This window comes from Mytilus californianus, unplaced genomic scaffold (genome assembly GCF_021869535.1).
Source record: "Mytilus californianus isolate M0D057914Y unplaced genomic scaffold, xbMytCali1.0.p SCAF_1, whole genome shotgun sequence".
NCBI lineage: Eukaryota > Metazoa > Mollusca > Bivalvia > Mytilida > Mytilidae > Mytilus > Mytilus californianus.
Window position 1 is genome coordinate 71,113,990 of NW_026262581.1, and position 19,587 is coordinate 71,133,576.

General features: G+C 33.6%; 1 long non-coding RNA gene across 5 annotated transcripts; it reads left to right on the forward strand.

Annotated features, from left to right (window-relative positions):
- The first annotated feature begins 2,413 nt into the window (after positions 1-2,413).
- On the forward strand, positions 2,414-19,119 carry LOC127723482 (uncharacterized). 5 transcript variants are annotated; one of them, XR_007992100.1, is made up of 5 exons: positions 2,414-2,533; positions 12,710-12,822; positions 13,824-13,976; positions 17,956-18,033; positions 18,556-19,119. It is a non-coding gene; the product is annotated as an uncharacterized LOC127723482 (long non-coding RNA). The 5 variants fall into 5 exon arrangements; XR_007992101.1 differs by having other exon boundaries at positions 2,529-2,589; XR_007992099.1 differs by lacking the exon at positions 2,414-2,533 and having other exon boundaries at positions 11,250-12,853.
- The last annotated feature ends 468 nt before the right edge of the window (positions 19,120-19,587 follow it).

The window sequence follows — 19,587 nt, forward strand, 5'->3', positions numbered from 1 at the left end:
GGTTTTTTAGTCAAAAAGGCAAAACTAACTTTAATGAAACTTTCAGACAATATGAGAAGTGTTTCATTCACCAAAACACTCTTGCGATTCTGCCAAAAAAAAATCATGCATGATTTTGTGAATGAAAGGGGAAAGAAGATCCTGACACAGCGCACCTGAGCATGTCAATTGCGAACTGACCCAATAATTTATATATCACGACCAGTCAACTGATACTGACATTATCAGAGAGTACACATTAAAGGAAAAATACACAAATTACCGATAAATTGTTAAATATGATATCATAGAATTAAATATGTTTTATTACAAAAAAATATGTTCTCAATCTTGTCGATAGATAACAGAATGTCATATCAGTACCAAAGACAACTCTCCATCCAAGTCACAATTTGTAAAAGTAAACCATTATAGGTTGAAGTACGGTCTTCAACATGAGGCCTTGGTTCACACCAAACAGCAAGTTATATAATCCATATCAATCATGACAATAAACATAAAGAAACAAAACAACTATCGCTTACTAATAATCCTGACTACTAGTATATGTATTACATGAACTTGTTGCCATTAGAAATGAAAATATAAATATTCCAACTAACAAAAGCATATGCTTACACATGCAACCAAATATAAAGCACTAAATGATAATACCAATATGAAGCTCTCATCTATAGAACTTACAAAAAAAATGTCAAGATTACAAACCGCAACAAAATAATAAAAAATATAAAAAGCCAGCTGACAACATGTTCTAGAAAATTATTTGCAATTAATATTTCATTCCAAATCCATTACCACAAAACATCTTCTTACAGTTATACTACATCTGGAAATTAGTAATAACAACACTTAATCTGTACCTTCAAAACTAATTGCTTCTTCTAAGACAAAAGCCAGATGAGATATTCATCACTTGTAGTGCTCCAGCTAGAAATAGAAAGGGGCAGGGTGCCAGTGAAAGGCAGGGCACTTTTTTTTATAGGAAAAGGCACTTCTCATTTCTTTTGTCTACGTTTCTGTGTGTATCACGAGTTCCCTTTTTTTTTTTACTGTATATGTTGTTAATAAAGATTGTCTAGCAGTAATCCTCAAAAGTAAATAATACGTTTTTCTTATCAACTTGATAACCTTGCTAACTATTACATAACTGTCAAGACACAGTATGCATGTTAAAACTACTCGTATTGTCATAAAGAGTAAACAATCATATTCCACAAAACAAACAAAAAAGTGTTTGTATCGTTACTTTAGATATTACAAACCATATATATATATATATTATCATATGTGACTATCAAGCCTCCTTCAATGATAACCCTGATTCACCAATACTACAACTAAAATCAAAAACCAGGAGAAAAAAGACACTATATATTCTAATGCTTGGAGTGCAAGATTCCAATAAAAAACCCTATACCCACAAACCACCGATCTCAATACATGTATAAGCGGCTAAAATACGGCAAGCTTTTTAGAAAAGCTATTACTTGTAAAGAATAATAATTCCACCACTAAATCGTTTAGAGCGTCTATTCGTGCAACCCACTTTTCAAGAGATTTCCTCACAGTAACATTTATGATTTCATTTTGTACCTTTTTAAATTTAAAAATGAACAAAACAACTACGGCCATAAACGAAAATGATAATAAAATTCAAACGCTTATTACAAATTGGTCCATAGATCAATCCCGTTGAAAGAATTATTAAATAAAGTTAAACAAAACAAGACTGTTACCGTCAAATAACTTGATGAGGCATAAAGAGGTTGTCCTTTTAATGTAAAGTTTCGGTGATTTTTTAATTCAAAAACCTTTGAGTATTCAGATGTAAAAGAAATGATTCCAAACCATTACTTTCTCACAAAATACAACTTTTCTGCAAGAGCTCGACAATTACCGAAAAGAACTGTGACTATTACGACATTTGTTGTTATTAAATTGAGGTCTTGATTATCTTTGAAAGTGCTTTGGCTTATACAACGTACATTGTTTGAATATAAGAATCACTCCTTTTACAAAACGTCTATCATACTGTTATACTCGGTTCTCCAGTTCATAGCTGGACATCAGAAACGTACTTTTCAAGACATTTCCTCATAGAAACATCTATGATTTCATTTTGTACCTATTTAAATTTAAAAAGGAACAAAGCAACTACGGCCATAAACGAAAATGATAATTAAATACAAAATCTTAATACAAATTTGGCTACAGATCAATCCCGTTGAAGGAACTATTTAATAAAGCAAAACAAAAAAAGATAGCTACCGACAAATTACATGATAAGGCGTAATGTAACGTTTCGGGGTTTTTTTTATTTAAAAATCTTTTGAAGTATTCAGATGTAATAGAAATGATTCCTTGTCATTACTTTCTCTCAAAATACAACATTTGTGCAAGTGCACGACGATTACCGAAAAGAACTACGACCATTACTGCAGATTAGAAATGACATTTGTCATTAAATTGTGTCTTGATTATCATTCAGAGCTTTGGCATATATGAGAATCACTTCTTTTACATATTACATGTATATATTTTATATTGTTATACTCGTTCTCCAGTTCATAGCTGGACATCAGAAACGTAATTTCAAGAAATTTCCCCACAAAAACACTTATGATTTCATTTTGTACATTATTAATTTTAAAATGAACAAAACAACTACGGACATAAACGAAAATGATAATCAAATACAAACGATACTATAATACAAATTGGGCCACAGAACATGCCCGTTGAAGGAATACTTAAAGCAAACAACAGTGGCGGATCCAGAGGGGGGCGTAGAGGGCGTGCTATCCCTTTGCTTGAACTTTTTTTTTCTTTTTTTTTTGTATTAAAAATGACGAATCAGACTAGACTTCGTGAACTTTGCCATTCCCCGGTCGTGTATTTAATTTTTATGCGACAATTCTTTACTTATAAAGATATTTTCCGCTCGTATTTACTGTAATATATTATTGATTATGTCAGTTATGTGTTTCGCTACGGTGGAGTTGATCAGTACGTTTGAAACGTCACTCAGTCATTTTGAAATTCAAATTACAGTAACACATTGCTTAGGCGGAGTATGACAAGCATGACGCCTTCAAAGCGACAAAGGATTGAGCAAGAACGTATTGACTTCTATTTCATATTTCCACTCAACAGAAAGTAATACTCTATTACACTCTCATAAAAAAAAAAGTTCCATGGCAATATTATTTACCTAGGAAAATATGTTTAACCCCACTTGCCCAGCCAATTAATAACATTGCTGAATAATGATCCCCAGTCAGTAAGCTCTAGATACATGTATATTTAAAGTCTAAGGTAGGGACCATTTGATTTGATAGCTAGGGCAGTCTGAGATATTTTAGAGAAAAAATTCTGACCCTGATTTTTGCCTTAAACAAAAATTCTGGTCGTATCTGTAATGGAAACAATTATCGTGTCCCCTTTTTTGCTATAAGAAAAAAAAATCCAACAGAATTATTCAGCATTAAATGAACATGGTGAATAAAAAACGGGCGTAATTTTTTTTTTTTTGGGGGGGGGGGGGGGGGGGCGGGGGTGCATGTAAATTCCATATCTGACCGGAATGTCTGTTTCGCCGAACTGATATACTGAATACTTTTTTCAAGGCCCAACTGCAACCTGCCTGCTGGGTGTGGCCTTTATGTCTCCATTTGTTGACCGTCATTCACAACTTCATTGTCATTTGATTTTCAGACTCATTTGTAGCCTTTGGTTGATTTGGAACCCCTCACTTCCCTTGTTGAGGGAAACATTTCAACCAAACATTTAGATAAAATTGAATAACCGTATATCATGTTTACAACAAGTAATCTGTGAGGTTATGCTAAATAACCATACAACAAACGAGAATTTTCCATGTCAATTTTTTACTGACAAATCCCACATCAAATATATTAGTACATAGCTTTAGATACATTCAATCATTTTATAATAGACAACTAATGGGGAGAATGCGGCATCAAAAATGTCCAACCCAAGCTTACACTTTAACTATAAAATATACATACCCCACTTTAGAAACTGTCACTGAAAAACATGCATTTTACACTTATTTTATTTTTTGTAGCCCAAAAAAGGTCCAAAAAATTTTCGCCTCGCTCCGCTCAGCAAATTTTACATACTACACCCCCCCTTTCCAAAATCCTGGATCCACCCTTGAACAAAACAAGATATCTTTCGACAAATTACATGATTAGGGGAAAACAAGTTGTCCTTTTAATTTTAACGTGTCGATAATTTTTTGCTTTAAAATCTTTTGAAGTATTCAGATATAGTAGAAATGATTTCTTGCTTATACTTTCTCACAAAATACAACTTTTGTGCAAGAGTTCAACGATTACCAAAAAGAATTGCAACTGTTACTGCAGATTAGAAATGACATGTGTTGTCATTAATTGGGGTCTTGATTATCATTGAAAGTGCTTCGGCATATACACCATACAAACAAAAACCATTAAATGTTCTTCCAAATTCTTCCAAAAGCAAAATTATCGTCTATGTTCGAAAGTTGGATCTGCAGCGGTCAGTGTGCTTTTAATCATGTAAGTAAGAACATGTAAATAAATCAAATTTGTTTTCTCAAGAAACTGTACAGTTTTCAAATATGTAAAATATTCTGTACATAAAGGGTGGGTTGGTGAGTTGGAAATTATACAAACCGATCCTTGCTGCACTTCGAATTACCTTTTAAACAAAAACTATAATTTTCTTGCTTGAATTTTTTTAAATCAACACTCCTGCTATTAATATAAGAGTGCACACGCGGAAATGTCTCGCCTGCTTTACTGACCATTGATTTTATGTTGATAGTCCTAAATATAAAGCTTTACTACAAGTATCACATTAACTTAACATGATCCAAGAAATTGAGGTCACGGTCAGATAAACGAAACCGGAAATACATGTACACCTTACAATCATTCCATACACCATTATAGTTGATCTATTGCTTATATATAGCTTATTAAAAAAAGTACTTAACCTGGAAAACTTAACACTGACCAATGAACCATGAAAATGAGGTCAAGGTCAGGAGAACCATGCCAGACAGACATGTACACCTTACAATCAATCTATGCATTAAATATAGTTGACATATATTGCTTATAGTATCTAAGAAACAAACTAAACTATGAAAACTTAACATTGACCAATGAACCATGAAAATGAGCTCAAGGTCAAATGATACCTGCCAGACAGACATATACACCTTACAATTGTTCCATACACCAAATATAGTTGACCTGTTGCCTATAAGTTAAGAAAAACAGACCAAAACATAAAAACTTAACACTGAACAATGAACATGATGAACCGTGAAAATGAGGTCAAGGTCAAATCAAACCTGCCAGACTGACATGTACATCGTAAAATATTTCCATACACCAAATATAGTTGATCTATTGCATATAGTATTAGAAAAAAATACCAAAACACAAAAACTTAACTTTAACCACTGAACCATGAAAATGAGGTCAAGGTCAGATGACACCTGCCAGTTGGACATGTACACCTAACAATCATTCCATACACCAAATATAGTATACCTATTGCTTATAGTATCTGAGATACAGACGACCACGAAAACTTAACCTTGTTAACTGATGATGATCCATGAAATGAGGTTGAGGTCAGATGAAACTGTCTGACCATGCTGACAGGCACAAGGACCTTGCAAAGTATGCACATACTAAATATAGTTATCTTAATACTCATAATAAGAGAGAGATTGACATTACAAAAAATCTTAACTTTTTTTCCAAGTAGTCACTGAACCATGAAAATGAGGTCAAGGACAATGGACATAGATATGACAGACGGAAACTTATTAACATAAGGCATCTATATACAAAGTATGAAGCATCCAGGTCTTCCACCTTTTAAAGTATAAAGCTTTTAAGAAGTTAGCTAACGCCGCTGTCCCCGCCGGATCACTATCCCTATGTCGAGCTTTCTGCGACAAAAGTCGCAGGCTCGACAATAACAGTCTTCGACTGAACCACAGGCCCACCAGCCCAGGCTTGTAAAATTGATGTCAGGCCTGTAAAAATCAGGTCTACAGGCCAATAGAATCTAACTGAAATGCTTTCGAGATGTTTCGGTCACACTACCAGTTCGTCCATACTTTTTATTCAACACGAAACAAATTTTGAGTCGTATAATGCCATGGTGTCGTGATCGTCTGCGTCGGCGTCGTCCGAAGACACATTTGGTTTCCGGACAATAACTTTAGGTTAAGTGAATTGATCTCTGAGAAATTTTACCAGAAGGTTCAATACCACAAAAGGAAGGTTGGGATTGATTTTGGGGGTGATATGGTACCAACTGTTTAGGAATTAGGGGCCAAAAAAAAGTTTCGGGGCAATAACTTGTGTGTTAGTGTAAAGATCTCTCAGAAATTGTAACCACAAGGTTCCATATCACAAAGGGAAGGCTGGGATTGAGTTTGGGGGTAATTGCCCCAACGGTTCAGGAATAAGGGGAAAAAAAGGGGCCAAAAACAAGCATTTTTCTAGTGTCCAGACAGTAACTTGTGTTTAAGTGTATGGATCTCTCTAAAATTGTACTACAAGGTTCCATACCACAAAGGGAAGGCTGGAATTAATTTGAGGGTAAAAACTCTAAGGGGGAAGGGTGTTCAAAAAGTTCGGGGGGATTTTTTTTTCAATTTTTTTGGGGGTTCATATTTTTTTCTTCAAAATATTTGAAATTTCAAATGATTGCACAGTATTGTGCAATAGCAAGAAATCTTCAAATGCACAGTATTGGGCTATAGCAAGAAATCTTCAATTGCACAGTATTGCGTAATAGCAAGAAATCTTCAATTGCACAGTATTGCGCAATAGTAAGAAATCTTCAATTGCACCAGTAATGCACAATAGCACAGTATTGCACAATAGCATAGTATTGAGCAATAGCACAGTATTGCGCAATAGCAAGAAATCTTTAATTGTACTATATTGGGCAATAGCAAGAAATCTTCAATTGCACAGTATTGCACAATAGCAAGAAACCTTCAATTGCACAGTATTGTGCAATAGCAAGAAATCTCCAATTTCACAGTATTGCGCAATAGCATACTATTGCGCAACAACAAAGTATTGGGCAATAGCAAGAAATCTTCAATTGCACAATAGCACAGTATTGCGCAATAGCAAGAAATCTTCAATTGCACAGTATTGCGCAATAGCAAGAAATCTTCAGTTGGCCAATATTGTGCAATAGCACAGTTTTACACAATAGCAAGAAATCTTAAAATTGCACAGTATTGTGCAATCGCAAGAAATCTTCAATTGAAAATAAATAACAAATCTTTTAACCAATTTCAATCATTGTCAATGGGATTAATTTAAAGTCTTTAATTTTTGGGGGTTCTAACCTTGTATTACTTTTTTGGATATTTGGGTCCCATTTTTAAATTGGTCTACATTAAGGTCAAAAGGGTCCAAAACTTTGTTTAATTTCATCAAAAACTGAAATATTGCGACTGTATGGTATGCTGAATCTTATTGTGCATTTAGATTTTTTATTTTGGGCCCTGTTGTCAAATAAGTCCATATTAAGGTTTGAAGGGTCTAAAATTAAATTTTTGGTGTTTTTTTATATGCTGAATCTAACCATGTTGCTAGATTTTGGATATCAGACCATTCTAGGTAAATTAAATGTCCTATTTAAAATTTTTAAGATCTTTGACCACATTTATTTTGTGTCCTAAACCTATATGTCAAATATTTGATTACAATCCAAATTCAGACAGTATCAAGCTTGAGTATTGTGTCCAAACTTGCCCCAACTGTCCAGGGTTAGACCTCTGCGGTCGTATCTGGCTGCGCTCAGCGAAGCATTTTATTAAAATGTTCTTATGCATTAAGGTGGTATGGGATTTTAACGAAAAATGATAGATTTTTTTTCATACTTTGCCAAAATGTAGTAGATATTGTTATATGTTCAAAAATAAGATAAAAATGATAGTCACCGAGCTTTTTTCAAGATACTGGTTGTGAAAAAATTATGAATTTTGTTGGATTACCATTTCTTGTTATATTATAATATATCACTTTTCATAAACAGTCATCTCTTGTTATAGAAATATTATTTTTATTAAAAATCAACATTTTACGAATATTTTTATAACATTCTTTAATTAAAACACATTTTTATTAATGCATATAAATTAATGATTAAATTGTTTTTTTTATTAGGGCCCCACCGAATGGTGGACGCCCTATAGTGATCAGTCTGTCCGTCTGTCCGTCCGTCCCTAACAAATTGTGTCCACTCTATATCTAGAGAACCGCTATGATTTCAAAGTTTATACTTGAAATGTATATTAACCAACACCAGAGGGTGTGTCATAATGTATGTACAAATTCCTTGGTCAAAGGTCAAGGTCAAAAACTTTGGTTTCAGTTGAGAACCCCATGTCCTATGGTAAAGATCGTGTCCGCTCTATATCTTGAGAACCGTTATGATTTCAAAGTTTATACTTGACATGTATATTAACCAACACCAGAGGGTGTGTCATAATCTATGTACAACTTCCTAGGTCAAAGGTCAAGGTCAAAAACTTTGAAATCAGTCGACAACCCCATGTCCTATGGTAAAGATCCTGTTCGCTCTATATCTTGAGAACCGTTATGATTTCAAAGTTTATACTTGACATGTATATAAACCAACACCATAGGGTGTGTCATAATTTATGTACAACTTCCTAGATCAAAGTTCAAGGTCAAAAACTTTGGTTTAAGTTGACAACCCCATGTCCTATGGTAAAGATCGTGTCTGCTCTATATCTTGAGAACCGCTATGATTTAAAAGTTTATACCTGACATATATATAAACCAACACCAAAGGGTGTGTCATAATCTATGTACAACTTCCTAGGTCAAAGGTCAAGGTCAAAAATTTTGGTTTCAGTTGACAACCCCATGTCCTATGGTATAAATCGTGTCTGCTCTATATCTTTAGAACCGTTATGATTTCAAAGTTTATACTTGACATGTATATAAACCAACACCAGAGGGTGTGTCATAATTTATGTACAACTTCTTAGATCAAAGTTCAAGGTCAAAAACTTTGGTTTCAGTTGACAACCCCATGTCCTATGGTAAAGATCGTGTCCGCTCTATATCTTGAGAACCGTTATGATTTCAAAGTTTATACTTGACATGTATATAAACCAACACCAAAGGGTGTGTCATAATCTATGTACAACTTCCTAGGTCAAAGGTCAAGATCGAAAATTTTGGTTTCAGTTGACAACCCCACGTCCTATGGTAAAGGTCGTGTTCGCTCTATATCTTTAGAACCGTTATGATTTCAAATCTTATACTTGACATGTATATAAACCAACACCAAAGGGTGTGTCATAATTTATATACAACTTCCTAGGTCAAAGGTCAAGGTCAAAAACTGGTTTAAGTTGACAACCCCATGTCCTATGGTAAAGATACAAATTTTTTAACACACATTATTCACAGCGGGGCCCACAGAGATGGCTCCCATCTCAACGATATCTAGTTACTTCTGATTCTAAAAACAATTATATTTTCCTCTCTTTATAACAATAAAAAACCATGGCTGAAAAGACTTTACAAACCATGGCCGAAAAAAGACTGGCCAAAACGGCTGAGGCAGATACAACAGTGTGGCCGAAATGGCCTGCATCTACTGGAATTAAAGTAAAATTGAACCTCTGGCCTGTGGCTTCAAAAGTTTATTGTGAAGACTGACATAACAATTCCTTAAACATCGCATTGCGGCATAATACCATCCAATGGTATTTAATTTAAAATTAATTAATAAATAATTAAATCTGTTTAATATAAGCAGTCACCAATCAGATTACTTATTATTGTTTCAAATTCAAAGTTTTATTTAACATGTTTAAAGTCGATATTCAATAAACTAAATTAGACCTCTTATGTCAGTATACCATTACTCTATACTCGTCTTACATAAACACAAGCTCTAGTGAGCTTTTCAAATCGACTGACACACAAACATGCCAAACGTTGTTTGTAAAACTATAAACATAAACATGTGTTCATCTAACTTTAATAAATACATTTATGTAATAATAAGCCAAAATAAACCGAACATATAACATTTATCAAGTTAACAGCTCACCAGTATATGTGTAGCAAGTTTTCACAAAAACAGTGGTTTTTGTCCAGCCTGCGACTTTTGTCGCAGAAAGCTCGACATAGGGATAGTGATCCGGCGGCGGCGTTAACTAACTTCTTAAAAGCTTTATATTTTAGAAGGTAGAAGACCTGGATGCTTCATACTTTGTATATACTAGTAGATGCCTTATGTTACGAAGTTTCCGTCTGTCACATGTCCATTGTCCTTGACCTCATTTTCATGGTTCAGTGACTACTTGGAAAAAAAGTTAAGATTTTTTGAAATGTTAATTTTTCTCTTATTATGAGTAATAGGATAACTATATATGATATGTACGTACCTTGCAAGGTCCTCATGCCCGTCAGACAGTTTTCACTTGACCTCGACCTCATTTCATGGATCAGTAAACAAGGTTAAGTTTTGGTGGTCAAGTCCATATCTCAGATACTATAAGCAATAGGTCTAGTATATTTGGTGTATGGAAGGATTGTAAGGTGTACATGCTTTTGTGTTTTGGCCCGTTTTTCTTATACTGTTTGCAATAGATCCACTATATTTGTTGTATGGAATGAGTGTTAGGTGTACATGTCCAACTGGCAGGTGTCATCTGACCTTGACCTCATTTTCATGGTTCAGTGGTCAAAGTTAAGTTTTTGAGTTTTGGTCTTTTTTTCTAATACTATAGGCAATAAGTCAACTATATTTCGTGTATGGAAATATTTTATGATGTACATCTTGGTCTCGCAGGTTTTATTTGACCCTGACCTCATTTTCACAGTTCATTGCTCAGTATTAAGTTTTTGTGTTTTGGTCTGTTTTTCTTAAACTATAAGCAATAGGTCAACTATATTTGTTGTATGGAAGGATTGTAAGCTGTACATGTCTGCCTGGCATGGTTCATCTGACCTTGACCTCATTTTCATGGTTCAGTGGTCAATGTTTAGTTTTCTTTGTTAATGTTTAGTTTTCCTCGTTAATGTTTAGTTTTCTTGGTTAAGTCTGTTTCTTAGAAACTATAAGCAATAGGTCAACTATATTTAATGTATTGAATAATTGTAAGGTGTACATGTATTTCTTTTTTGGTTTGTTTGACCTTGACCTCATTTTCTTGGATCATGTTAAGTTTATGTGATAGTTGTAGTAAAGCTTTATATTTAGGACTATCAACATAATATCAATGGTTAGTAAAGATGGCGAGACATTTTAGCGTGTGCACTCTTGTTTTTATAAACCTAAGTATTTTCTTTTATGTTACTGTTTTTAGCAAGGTCTGTTTCCATCGACTGTGTTTCTTGAATAACCGATCCTTTGCATGTTCACCTGCTGCAGCAGTAGCACCGTCTGATCTGAGGCTGCAAATACCAAAATATTTATCTAAACCTGCTGATTTACAAAAAACATAAATGAGGAAAGATAAAATCTGTACTATTTGATTCGATATCTGCTTTTGACAAATATCTGAGTTACATGTATGCTAACAGGACATGTGACATTATCTTTACTAGAAATAACAACTTCTCTACCTTCACGATAAACATTGGTTTTTGATAGCTTCTATAAGGGAGCTACCATTTGATTTTTATGGGGGGGGGGGGGGGGCTAGGATTGAATTTGAAAAAAAATAGGCAGGACAGCAGTTTTGAGTAAAAAAAAAAAGCAGGATGCGACACTTTGCAAAAAAAAGGCAGGATGACAATTTATGTAAAAAAAAGTCAGAATAAACTAAAAAAAAAAAAGGCAGGACCGAATAGAGTGAAAAATAAAAAGGCAGGACAGAGATTACTACTAAAAAAAAAGGCAGGACAATATTTTTCATCCTAGCATCCCCCCCATAAAAATCAATGGCAGCTCCCTAAACCGTCACAAAATGAATTATGATGGCGCTTAATGCCACATTGCTAGATAACTCTGAATATCTTCAAAATGATCTTAGAAAACCTGAGTAACTCTATATGCACATGAGTCATGATGCTTGGAATTCTAAACTCTTTCAAATGTGAAGTACACTATTTGTTTTAGAATTTCTTGTGTAACGTACTGGATCCATCTCAACATTGTTATGTCCAATCAATCTCATAGATCCCTCTTTAACAGTGACGACTAAATTAGACTCACATGAATTTCGTAACACCTGCTAACTTATGAACCCAGTTAATACTATAAATTGATTCGTTAATGCTACTTGAAACCCTTGTCATCCCAGTAACTTATTGGAAAGTCATGGACCAAATCCTGGCTTTGTGATTCTACTCTTGTTTGTAACAATTTTACATTTATCATCACTCTATGACCTTTTATTTATTGAAATCGTATGGTATAGGCAAGCAATTAATCTTCAGCCAATGCTTATCACCATGGCAAAAAAAAAGAATTATTTTAGCAGTCTAACGGTTCAAGGCACTACTTTCATTTTCGTTTAATTAGATCTAAACAACAGATATTTTTTAATTTTACTTGTCGTTGTTTTCTTGTTATTGTTTGTTAAGCTTTTGTTTGTTTTCCTTTTAATTTATTGCTGGTAGTATAGTAAAGATTGTTATTTATAGTTATGTCTTTCTAGGTTAATGTGATGGCTGTATGTCTGTGTACAAGAGAGTCTGTGAAAATGACGAGGGCCAACAGAGTTGATGATGGTCATATCCTTAATATCAACAGGTTAAACCTTTATGGCAGGTGTAGTTTTAAATCAAATAGATTAATATAGGTATAATTTCATAAATGAACAGATAATTTAACGGATCTTTATCATATCATTTAAACAGTAATAATACGGGATAACTAGATAACTAGATGATATGATGAACATTTATTCTCTGGGCATTTAATTATTGAAAACCACAAGATTTTTATTGAGTTTTTAATGTTCAGTGGCAAATATTCATGTGTTTATCTCACATCGGTACATAACAGCAGGAGAATACAAGTTATACAAGCTGAAGATGCTTAAAGAGAAAAATAAGCCAATGAAAATATGGAACCTAAATTGTTTAAGTGAAACTTTCAGGATGCATTGGTGCTTTAAGTAGATGCTGTTGAATGTCATTCACAAAATTGTGTGAACTTTATCATTCATATATTTAAAGTTTATCCGGGCATCGTTGTGGCAAAGCACTATATTAAGCTACTAAACATGCATTGACTGCATTAACTGAAGGCATTAGAAGGGAACTAAGAGAAATAAACAGCCATATCAAAATAACAGTAAACAAAGCAATATTTACACAACTTTGGTCTTATAAATATGGTTTTACTATATTTTTATATAGCTGTCTCATTAACATACACCCCACATATCCTCAGGAATTCATTATAATTTAATTATTATAGTGATTTATTCACACTTAATCATTATTTAAAAATAAACACAATATACTCATACATGAGTTCATATCGAGTATCTTAGATGAGAAATTCACAGTACTAAAAACAGTCCTATTCCGAATTTTAGACCCCTCTACCAAGAAATTTGTTTTGCATGCACACGTATAAAAATTGCAGTTTTTATCCAACGCAATCATAGGTTTGAACATTGTTTTCAATTTAGACTTGTTTATATTTTTCAGTAACATATACACTCCCCCATGCTGTTATTGTCTGCTCCTTTGTTTGTCATATCAACACGTTTTGTTGGCAACCAAGAGGTCCCTTATAACATATTTTATTCGTTGTTACAGAGTATCAGTCCAGGCTAAGTGAAGACTAATTTTGCCTATACTACAGTTGGAGAAGCTGCAGCTGACGAATGTAACAATACAAGACAAAGTCTGGATCCTCAGGACATAGCCAATGCCATTGAAACAGTTTTATATTTCCCATCACATGTTCAGGTGAATGAATTTAGTAGTTAAAAAAATGAGAAACAACAAACTATTAGAAACGTTGCACAGCATGAAAATATGGATGTTTGTATATTTCCTGTCAGTCCTGTTCTTGTCATCACAGCTCCTCTGAAACCACACAACAGAATTGCATGAAACTTTGTAGATAGTCAGGACATACTATGAAGATGTGCATATTGACAGGAAATGATGATTCAATAATTTTTCTAGGAGTTATGCCCCTTTGAACTTAGAATTTGGCCTATACTGCAGTAACAGTTTGTTAAAGAAAGAGTGCGGGTCAATTTATCCTGAAGTATTTTACGTCTAGCGTATTGAATTATAAGACTAGTATCTTTGATGGGTTTTCACTCCTGGGCCATTTTTTTATATTTATTCAATCTTTACTTACATCCACAGCATCACACCTTTAAATAACATTTGGCATGATTCCAAGCGTGTGACCAATTGATAAATGCATAGAGATGGCACGGAGCTCAAATTTTGATAATTTTTTGTAAGTTTAGGGTTTTTGAAAAAATAATTAGAGTTTAAGCAGGGCTCACACTACTTCAGAATCATAGGGAGAAGTGACTTCTCTTTTTGAAACTGATAGGGAGAAGTGGTGGGACTTGAAAGAGAAGTGCTCGTTTGCTCATGGCCCTTACAATGTTGTAGGTTTTTATATGATATAAATGGCCTTATGTATCCTATTTATTTCATTTTATTATTTAGCTCACCAAGCCCTATGGGCCAAGTGAGCTTTTTCATCATGTGGCGTCCGTTGTCGTTGACCGTTGTTGTCCGATAAATTTTACAAAAATCTTCTCCTCTGAAACTACTGGGGCAAATTTAACAACAACTTGGCCACAATCATTATTGAGGTTTCTAGTTAAAAAAATGTGTACAACGACTTCGCCTACCATCCTGATGGCCGCCATGGCTAAAAATAGAATGTAGGGCATAAAATGCAGTTTTTGGTTTATATCTCTGAAGCTAAAGCATTTAGCGTAAATCTGACATGGGGTAAAAATGTTCATCAGGTTTAGATCTATCTGACCTGACGAATCAGACAACCCGTTGTTTGGTTGCTGCCCCTGAATTAGTAGTTTTAAGGAAATTTTGCAGTTTTTGGTTATTATCTTTAATATTATTATAGATAGAGATAAACTGTAAACAGATATAATGTTCAGCAAAGAAAGATCTACAAATAAGTCAAACATGACCAAAATTGTCAATTGACCCCTTAAGGAGGTATTGCCCTTTATATTCAATTTTTAACAATTTTTTTTTGGCTTATATTTCTGAAACTAAAGCATTTAGAGCAAATCTGACAATGGGTAAAAATGTTCATCCGGTTAAGATTTATCTGTTTTGAAATAATTAGACAAATCAGACAATCCTTTTTTGGTTTGCTGCCTTTGAATTGGTAATTTTAAGAAAATTTTGCAGTTTTTGGTTATTATCTTAAATATAATTATAGATAGAGATAAACTGTAAACTGCAATAATGTTCAGCAAAGTACGATCTACAAATAAGTCTATATGACCAACATTGTCAATTGACCCCTTAAGGAGTTATTGCCCTTTATAGTCAATTTTTAACAATTTTTCTTAAAATTTTGCAATCTCTTACAAAAATCTTCTCCACATAATCTACTACGCCAAATAGAATTAAACTTAGCCACAATTTTCAATAGGGTATCTTAATTGAAAAATGTATCCAATGACCCTGCCATCCAACCAACATGGCCGCCATGGCTAAAAATAGAACATATGGGTTTACTATAGAAGTCTAAGGGGAAATTGTAAAAAAAGCAATTTCAAATGATCACACCTTGAAAACTAATTCAAATAATGATAAGGGGTCTTCAGTAACTATTGTAAGACTACAATGGGATGACCTGATTGGTCAATGGGATGATTTCCAAAACCACAGTGGATACAGGTGAGCGACACAGGCTCTTGAGAGCCTCTAGTTATATTGTTCAATTCGGGGTCGCCCCTATATTCCGACACCACACTAGTCATTCACCCCATTGGTCCAACATCCCATTAGTCAAACGCCCCATTGGTCCGACACTCCATTAGTCTGACACCCCAATAGTCCGACAAAGGTAAATTACTGTGGTAATAGAACATCTTCATAGAATCATTACTGACGTGGTATATGAACTACTCTTTCTTATAAGAAATGGAAAAAGATAATACCATACTACCCATTTGGTATTTAAGAAATACCATGACCATAGTATATTTTACAAGCATGATGATTTTTAGTCATCTACACTGTACATGAACGTATAGATCAAAAACTTAAGTTGTCGAATTGTTAATGAAACATCAATGAAAGTGATTAAATTTGTTGTCAGATGAATTTGTAATGAATAGCAATGGAACATTTGCCACAGGACGTTAAACAAAAAAAAATAACGATCATATATGAATAATGGTGGGAATGTACATCAACGATTTGATTTGTAATTGCATATTCATAACACAACAAACCTTTTTTTAGCTCACCTGGCCATCACTTGGCGTCCGTCGTCTGTTAACTTTTACAAAAATCTTCTCCTCTGAAACTACTTGGCCAAATAAAACCAAACTTGACCTAAATCATCCTTAGGGTATTTAATTTTAAAAATGTATCCCACGACCCCGCCCATCAACCAAGATGGCCGCCATGGCTAAAAATAGAACATGGGGGTAAAATGCAGTTTTTGGCTTATATCTCTGAAACTAAAGCACTGAGAGCTTTTAGAGCAAATCTGACATGGGGTAAAAAATGTATCAGATGACCCGGCCCAAGTTAACTACTATAGGTCAAAGTACGGTATTTAACCATGAGCTAAACCCATTATGCATAGTAAGCTTTAAAAAGCCCCGAAATGACAAATGTAAAACAATTCAAACGAGAAAACTAAAGGCCTGATTTATGTACAAAACAATAAACGAAAAACAAATAAGACATACAGCAACAAACGACAATCACTGTTGATAGTAAAGTTTTTGCTGAAGAAATATTGGCTAATTGAAGAGACGACTATGAGTTGTTTTTGGCAGTGCTATCTCATCCATTCGATATCTAGATAAAACATATTTAATTTGTCCGTGGTGCTGGCTATGATTCAAGCAGGAAATGTAGCTTACATTTTACTCTGCAGTGGATATGTTATTTTGTTTTTCACAAATGAATAAAAGCATATGTATGATATACGTCACAAAAAAAAATCCAAGGGACACCTACACGTAAACATACTACAAATGTATATCAACAATAAACCTGTGTCTGTATATTGTACATTACACTACGTCTTGCTATGAATCGTTGTGATTGATGTTGCAGAGTCTACCAAAGATCTGCTTTCTATAACAATTCTAATGTACAATAGTCTTCTATACTACAGTAATATAAAAAAAAACAGTATAAAAGTAATTGTGCAATTTTGTCTTTCTTTAATTGAAGAGCTTGTCATTTATTGTTTTATCACTCAGACAATCAACGGATACCATGATCGAGTTCTAGATAGTTTTCCATTGACATCTTTTGAGTTGGAGTTATTTCCCTTTGGTGGGCATGCTGTAGGGCATACAGATTTTTTCGTATTTGACAAACCAAATTTAACCTTGTGGTACCAGCAAGTCTAATAAAAGATTCTTACTATATAATAGTGAAATTTAACATGTGTTTAAACAAATAAAAATAGTTATGAAAACAAATGTTTCTAAAGTCTAACGTTATCGATCTTACAATTTGAATTTGGTTGTCTTACTAAGGATTTTGTGTACATTGCCCTACAACATGGCGGCAAAGGAAAACAACTCTAGCTCAAATTATGTCAATTGAAAACTGTCTATCATTATTAAATATCATTATTTGATAAATGTGTTATTTAGTATAAGGTTTGTTTTCCATATATGTAATTGATTTGAATGAAATGATTTAATGAAAAATTACGTAAGGTAGTAACTGTCTTGTTCATCCACAGGTTAGACAAGGGTACCATCAATGTATGAGAAAAAGGAGAGGCAGTCGTACGTTATCGTCTACAGATTCTATCAATATTGTAAGTAATTACATTTATTTTAGTCATTTATGATTTTACAAATAAAAAAAGTTTTAAAAACTAAACTGTTTAGCTGTATGAAATTGAATGTTTTGTTTACACAGTTTTGCATTTAAAGCGAGTATCTTTGATATTTTTATCAAGTATTGAAAGAACAGAAAAAAAATGAAAACAACACCTTATAAATTTCATTCGTCCGAGCCGCTTTTCTGTATTTACCTTCACCAGGAACGCTCAAAGCCGACTAATTGAAAGCAAAGGATGTATAAGATCCGAAACAGTTGATGAGCTATGTGACCAAAAAGCACCTAGTGACTTCACTTTAATATTGAGATTTACCGCGGAAACCTTGCTTAACCCATATTTTACTTTTCAATTGCCGTATACTTCTTCCTTCAAGGTCCCCCTTTGCGATAGTTTTACATTACATTTGAGATTTATTCAACTTCGAATCCTACTGAATTATCTTATTTTGAATATTTATTGTATGTTTATCACCTACTCTTACCTTTATCAATCCAGAGTTCTCAACGAAGAATACATCGGCTGCAAAGTGATCCCAACAAACATATACCTCACCTGCCAAATGAAGAATTTAAGAACCCATCAGACAACTGAGAGGAACAATTTCCAAATTATGCAAAGGACAAAACTCAAAATGAAGAAAATTCTATATACAACTTCTACAGCCTGACAAGAACTGTATATTATGACTCCAAATGTGACAATAGAGGGTATTCGCCATTCGCTAATCCGAAATAAAAGTGTGGTTCTATGGAAGTCATCTATGCACGAGCTGACTAACAATATATCATCTTCACTTTACTCACACTAGTTTTTATTTATCTTTCATTATTATTTTGGTCAAAATTTGAAACTTAATAACATGGTGCATGTGAATTGTCAACATTAATGAGACTTCTATTTTAATTTTGCCTCTTTGTCTAAATGGTTTTCACATATTATTATATATCTCTGCTATCATACCATACTCATTCATAGTGTTATATACCTAGCTGTTATTTGAATTTATGTTTTAATAACCTCCAAGTCATTTACATAAAAATAAACCTATTTTTGTGTGTTTGACGTAGAGTAAAATTAACTCAAGAATATTCGAGAGCACCTTTCGAAGTACGAATTGTACACTTTCTTGGTAAGGAAGACCTCTTTATATAATTGAAGAGAGATGTAGGGTATTAGTCAAGGAGTCAGCTACCCAGTGACACAAATAATCAATATATATACAAGTCAACATGTTTTCAACAATAAACAGGTGTATACAATATATCAGGTTCGTTCTGACTTGCCTAGAATTTAAACAAATTAAGGTATGACATAAGACAACAACTGACGAGGTTTTAATTAGGGACAGGCGCAGGAACATGTGGTGGGGTTAACAGAGCATATAGTTAAAATCAGCGCTAAAATCTAAATAAATATAAGTATTATATAAATGAACGTAACCTTACAGTTAGTGTTATAAAAAATACAGATACAACATACCTTCAATACCTTGTTATCAACATCTTATTTGTATATTTGATGTTGATC